At 42.9% G+C, this 6,526-nt stretch overlaps 1 non-coding gene across 1 annotated transcript; it reads left to right on the forward strand.

Annotated features, from left to right (window-relative positions):
- The first annotated feature begins 4,750 nt into the window (after positions 1–4,750).
- TRNAK-UUU lies at positions 4,751–4,823 on the forward strand. The gene has a single exon. It is a non-coding gene; the product is annotated as a tRNA-Lys (tRNA).
- The last annotated feature ends 1,703 nt before the right edge of the window (positions 4,824–6,526 follow it).

Genomic DNA, 6,526 nt, shown 5'->3' on the forward strand with positions numbered 1-6,526 from the left:
GGCCTCAGATGTGCACAGCCGGCCCCCAGACCCTAAGCTGATCCACATTCAGAGGAGGGGATGTTTCACTTTCAAGTTTGTTCATTGAATTCTAACCCCATGGAGGGGGAAGAGGGGGCGGAGGAAAAGAAAAGAACAAGACAGGATTTAGTATGAAGCTCTCTGTCTTTTGCAACGATGTGTTGTGTCTTGCGGTAGTTAATGGGAAGTTACGGTTTTGAATATAATTTTTTCCCTTCAAGCTGCTAATTTTATTGACAATATGGATAGATTGAAAGACCCAAAGCTTTTGTGTTGTTTTGTTAAAGCAAATAAGTGAGGCACAAATGTAAATTACATCTCCAGGTTCACATTAGAGGTTTGCAAATAATACTGAGCTAATGGTTATTGCAAAGGAAAATAGCACTGGGATCAATATTCTATACAGTGGAAGGCGATACCTCTCTCTCTTTTAATCACCTCATTGCAGAAATGGCATTGAAATTTGAAATCTCATTTTCTCCATTTGTACAAATTGAACATAAATCACTATGAGTGAGGGGAGGCGGCAGGCAGCTTCGCTCTTTGCGGGATTGCATTACTAATTAGTGTTGGGCTAAAGCCCTACACAGCCTGGAGAGGCTTCTCGAGACCTCTGGCCAAATGCAAGATGCTTTGGAGAGTCTGGATGTGTGCAGGGAGGGGCCGGGCCCCTCTAGCGGGGAGTGGGTGAGGCTGAGGTCAGCCCTGCAAAAGAAGGGAGATGAAGGGCAGATCCTCACACATGATGCCATTTTCTGGGCTAGGACAGCAGATCTCCACCAATTAATTCTCTTAGATTTCAGTGGAATAAGAATGGATAGGACCTTACTATTCCCAGGAAGGGGCAAGGTAGATGTTGGCTTGCAAAATTTGCCTTTCATCTGTGGCTGCAGGAGTAGAGAGCAGGGAACCAAAGGATGAACAGCCCGGCTTAACACAGGCACTGCTATATCAGCTCCCAGTGTCTCAGCACCAGTCTCCACTCCCTTCCCTCTGCCCTTCCCTTTCCTTCATTTTTCCACTCGTATACACTTGCACTGAGTGGCTCTCACGGCTCTAAGCTGGGTGATAGATATTATTTACAAAGGATATTCAGAGATGTCAAAGGGCCTCTGATATGTACCCACTTCAGTTCCATTTTCTCAAGTTGCTCAAATGTTACTTACACTGGACTTGATTTATTGGCTATGGGGTCATCATGACAACAGGACTCAAGACCTTTCTCACCCTCCCTAGGCTGATATAACCCATGACCGTGCATTTCTGGGCTGGGCAGATATGGGAGAGTATGCCGTATTTTAAACAAAAGGGTGAGGAAACTGACATCTAAACTGTGGTAGGTAACCTGGGCACATTGATTCATGCCTGTAATCCCAGGACTTCGAGAGGCAGAGGTGGGAGGATCACTTGAGGCCAAGAGTTTGAGACCAGCTTGGGCAGCATAGCGAGACCCTATCTCTAAAAAATAAAAAAAATTAAAAATTAACTGGGCATGGTGGCATGCACCTGTGGTCCCAGCTACTCTGGAGTTTGAGGTGGGAGGATCGCTTGAGACCAAGAGTTTGAGACTGCAGTAAGCCGTGATCATAGCGCTGCACTCCACCCTGAGCAATAGAGTGAGACCCTGTCTCTTTAATTAATTAATTAAAAAATAATACTAAAATTTGGTAAGGGAAGAGGAGAGGATAGGAAAGCAATGTGTCAACTCGGCTGGCAGAACATCTGGATTTAGGACTTCGTTCTTTTTTTTTTTTTTGAGGTGGAGTCTCACTCTGTTGCCCAGGCTGGAGTGCAGTGGCATGATCTCAGCTCACTGCAACCTCCACCTCCCAGGTTCAAGCGATTCTCCTGCCTCAGCCTCCCGAGTAGCTGGGATTATAGGTGCACACCACCACGCCTAGCTAATTTTTGTATTTTTAGTAGTCGGGATTTCTCTGTGTTGGCCAGGCAGGTCCCAAAGTCCTGACCTCAGGTGATCCATCCGCCTCAGCCTCCCAAACTGCTGGGATTACAGGCCTGAGCCACTGCACCCAGCTCCGGATTTAGGACTTTGCTCTTCAAGAGTTGGGAAGACAGCACAGGGAAGAGTAGCTGAGATCGAATCCTTGATGTGTCTGTGCAGTGGCCACTTACCCTTTCCCTTGAAGTAAATAACATTCAGTTGGGTGATTAATGGAGGATGTTTAGTTCATTAAACTTGATACCCTGAGGGCAGGATTAACTGGAAAAATAAGTATATTTTCACTTCCATGGGAGTGAGGCTGCTCCCATAACGGCCAATGTGTATACATGAGCCAAAAATGGAACAAGCTAGTGTCCGGTAATGTGGGCCTCAGCAACAGCCACTGACACTCTCATTCCCCCATGGCGTTTAGGGGTACCGGTAAGATTGGAGGAAGATGCCTCTTCACTGCAGCCAGAGTGGCCATTTAGAAGGCCACCGTGCATCCTGCTGCACGGAAACAGGACGGTCAGGCAGTTGCAAAGCCAACAGCACTGCAGACATTCCAGGCACATTCTGCCCTCCATTGCCTGTCACTCCATCCCCACACTGCGGGGGGGGGGGGGGGAAAGGCAGAGTGACTCCTGGAGACTTACCACCCAGGGAACTTTCCGTCCTTTGCCTCATCCTCAGCAGTGGCAGGAGGAGTTAAAAATAGGGGAAGTGAGGGGGAAAACTGGAAACAAGGTTCATTACCTAAGGTTCCTCTCATCCATTTCAATAGATGAAAGCAAAGAAAATAAAGCAAAACCCATCCAAACAGTAAGCAGGTGGTGGCCGCTAATAGAGAAGAAATAAAAACCTTTTAGAAATCAGAGCCGACTACCAAACACACTGACAAAGTGGAATGAAAGTTCTGAACAATCAGTTCAAAGAAAAGGGTGTTTGAAATAAACCCTTAAAAACATTTCAAATGCTGAAGGGAAAAAAAAAAAAAAAAGCTGCTTTAGATATTTGAAGCCAGGATGATTTAATCCGGAGAGGGGACTTTTTGGATATTACTGGAGGAAAAAAGAAAAAAAAGAAAGAGATTGAGAGAATGAACTGAGGAGTCCTTGAAAGTAGTGAGGTTCAGAGAACAAAACCCACATCGGGTCCCCACGACTGCCAATCACAGCAGGTTCACCACCAACTCCTGGGTTGACCCGGCGCTTTTAACCTCCCCATGCCTCCATTTGCCCAGCCATAAACGGGGGTTACTAATAGGCATGTCCTCTCACCCTCTAGGTCCCCAAGGAGGTTTAATAGGATAATGGACCTGATCCTATTGATGGAGAATGTGTAACTGCCGCATTGTGACCCCTACCTTTAGAGGCCAATCAGGTATCCTCCTCCCAGAGCCTTTCCAGGACCTTCCCCTATTTGGTGAGTTTCAACATTCATTCAATCATTTCCCATTACGTATGCCTGTGATGTCGCTATATAGCAGGCATAGTGGCACAGGATGACAGAATGAGGAAGAAAGAGCACACGGTGCCCTCCCTCAGGCTGATCACAGGTTGAAGGAGGCAGGTGTATTAACAGGTGATCATATAACAGGGTGCAGGAGCATGCCTGGGATGTCCCAGGAGTGCAGCCCAGAGAGGCTTCCAGGAGCAGGTGATGACTAAGTTTGTTTCTGGCAGAAGGGCAGAAGTAGCTGGATGTCAAGGCTGAGAAAGGTATCTCCAGCCAAGGTAACAGCGTGGATGAAGGATGAGTGGAATGAGTTTTGTGACTCGTATGGCAGCGTTTTGGGGTGCAAGGACAGAGTGAAGGCAGAAGAGCCTGGAATGGGAAGCAAGAACTTCAGCCACGTGTAATTGTTTAGTTCAAGAATTGCAATCGGCTGCTGGGTCTGGAGGTTGGTAATGAATAAATATGGCAGCTCCCCAGTCATTAGCAACTCTTATTTTTCTGAACGACTCTCTTGAACAGGTGGTTTCCATCTTCAAGCTCATGTCATTGGTAAGGAATGGAGGGTGGATAGGGCAGAACCACTTTGCAGGCTCTAGCACAGTCTTTTACGACAAGGGAGGGGCGAGTCTGGTTTTGTTTTGTTTTGTTATTTATTTATTTATTTATTTATTTTTGAGATGGAGTCTTGCTCTCTTGCCCAGGCTGGAGTGCAGTGGCATGATCTCAGCTCACTGCAACCTCTGCCTCCCAGGTTCAAGCAATTTCCCTGCTTTAGCCTCCCAAGTAGCTGGGATTACAGGTGTGCACCACCATGCCCGGCTAATTTGTTGTAATTTTAGTAGAGACAGGGTTTCACCATGCTGGTCAGGCTGGTCTCAAACTCCTGACCTCGTGATCCTCCTGCCTTGGCCTCCCAAAGTGCTGGGATTACAGGTATGAGCCACCGCACCCGGCCTAAGTCTGGGTTTTATCTGGGGAGTGGTCTGTGACCTTAATCATGATGGGATTTGCAGTCATCCTGTACCACATCCTATCAGATATTTGCGCCTCACTTATCTGTTTATGCAAGAGCTGGAAGGATGGGCACATAGGAAAACACTTTGAAGAGAAAAGGATAAGAAACTTTGGACATTTGCTTGAGTGAAAACAAAACCCAAGACTCTTAATACATAGGGTACCAACAGGTCCCAGTCTACCCCGGGGAGTCCTGGCGGATACCTATTATCTCTTCATCCTGTCCACTTTGGATTTGTCCCAGATGATTCCTTTATTAGTTTTAGCAAAGTGCTGTTATTTATTATTGCATTAAAATAAATCAGCAAGGAGGGAGCCTGGGTAGCTCAGTTGGTAGAGCATCAGACTTTTAATCTGAGGGTCCAGGGTTCAAGTCCCTGTTCAGGCACGTCTTGTGGCTTTTGGCACCTAATTCTGACTCAATTTTTTTTTTTGAGACAGTCTCGCTCTGTCGCCATTGCAGTGGTGCAGTCTCGGCTCACTGCAACCTCCGCCTCCTGGGCTCAAGCCATTCTCCTGCACCAGCCTCCCGAGTAGCTGGGACTGCAGGACCACCACACCCAGCTGGTTATTTTAAGAAGACTTTCCTATAGATGAATTCGCATGTGAATCTGTAGCAGGTGGACTTACAGATTCTTCTGCAAAGCACGATTCTTCATTGATATCAGATGACTGTTTCTTTGCTAAATTTCTAAAAATTTTTTCTTCCAAGTTTTTATGATGCATGTACAAATATGTAGTGCCTGCACTTAATATATTGGCACTTGAGACAGAAGAAACATTGCAAACAGTTCAAAGGCTATTTTATCAGTGCTATTAGAGGCTTCACAAAGAAAATGCATAAGTTCTAATAATTGGTTCAAATTTTCACTTCCCATTCAGGAAATCAAATTATTAAAGTTTCTGGAAGTTCATTCTAAAGAAGGTGAAATATCTGATCTTATTGTTAATACTAGTAATACTCCAGTTTTTTAATGAACTTGTTAATTTAACAGTGAAGATGAAGTACTAAATTTTGTGGCGATAACACCCACTCAAAATTTGGTGAAGCACAAATTCATGGTAAAAAGCAATGTCAATATAAAATTAAGAAACTTATGAGACACAAATAGGTTTGAAATTTGTTTTGATGTTCATATAATTCACAGCTTCCTCCCACTCACTGCAATGTTAAATCAGTTAAAAATTGTAGTGGTTTAAATTTACAAATATTTGTGTATACTCCGTTAGAGCAATCAAACCACAATATTTTTGCGATGAAGTTGATGATGAATATTACAAAATAGTGTGGCAGTATGGACTTTTTATCTTTTTGCTGCTTGCCATCAATGGAGTTTTTCAAGTTTGCACCTTTAAAGAGTTACTTTGTAAATCAAACTACATGTTATGCAGTGGTTTTAAACTTCTTTTATACATAAGTCTGTAAATTGTGGTTATATTTTATTCAACACCAGTTGGATATATTTAATCAAAATCTTGAAAGAATAGAGTGCTCAAAAAAACTTTGTCTTTTTTTTTTTTTGCCAGGACTCTGACTATTACAGGGACCCCTGGATAAAGCTGTATCCCTATTTTAAACATTTAAAATTGTAAAAAGTATTTAGTTAGTTGCAATTGTTGAAAATGAAGCTTGCAAACAGGAAAACAATGAATTTTATCCCTATAACAGAAAGAAAATAACTGAACAAATTAAAAGTTGAGGGCTCAAAAATTATGCAAGATTTCCTGTTCAAAATTACGATTTCTTTTTGTAATACCTTGACCTACGGGAAGAATTTTTTGATATTTCCGTTTTTATGTGGATAAATTTATATTTTTATTCAATGGAATGAAATGGAAAAACCTATGATTTGGAATCATAAGTTGAGACAACTTACCTGAAGAGTTTTTCCCTTTAAAAATACCTGCCAAAGTGCTTGGGAGGTAAAAAGACAGTATATAAGAAAATATTTGGGCTAAAGTATTTATATATTTTAATCTGAAAAAATAGAAAATTGTAATGTACTCTAGCAGTTTACTCTGAATTTATAAGACAGCTCAGTAACTTTGGAGAAAATATTTTCTTAATTAGAAATGTTATAATCTTCAGTT

This window comes from Theropithecus gelada, chromosome 20 (assembly GCF_003255815.1).
Source record: "Theropithecus gelada isolate Dixy chromosome 20, Tgel_1.0, whole genome shotgun sequence".
Taxonomy (NCBI): domain Eukaryota; kingdom Metazoa; phylum Chordata; class Mammalia; order Primates; family Cercopithecidae; genus Theropithecus; species Theropithecus gelada.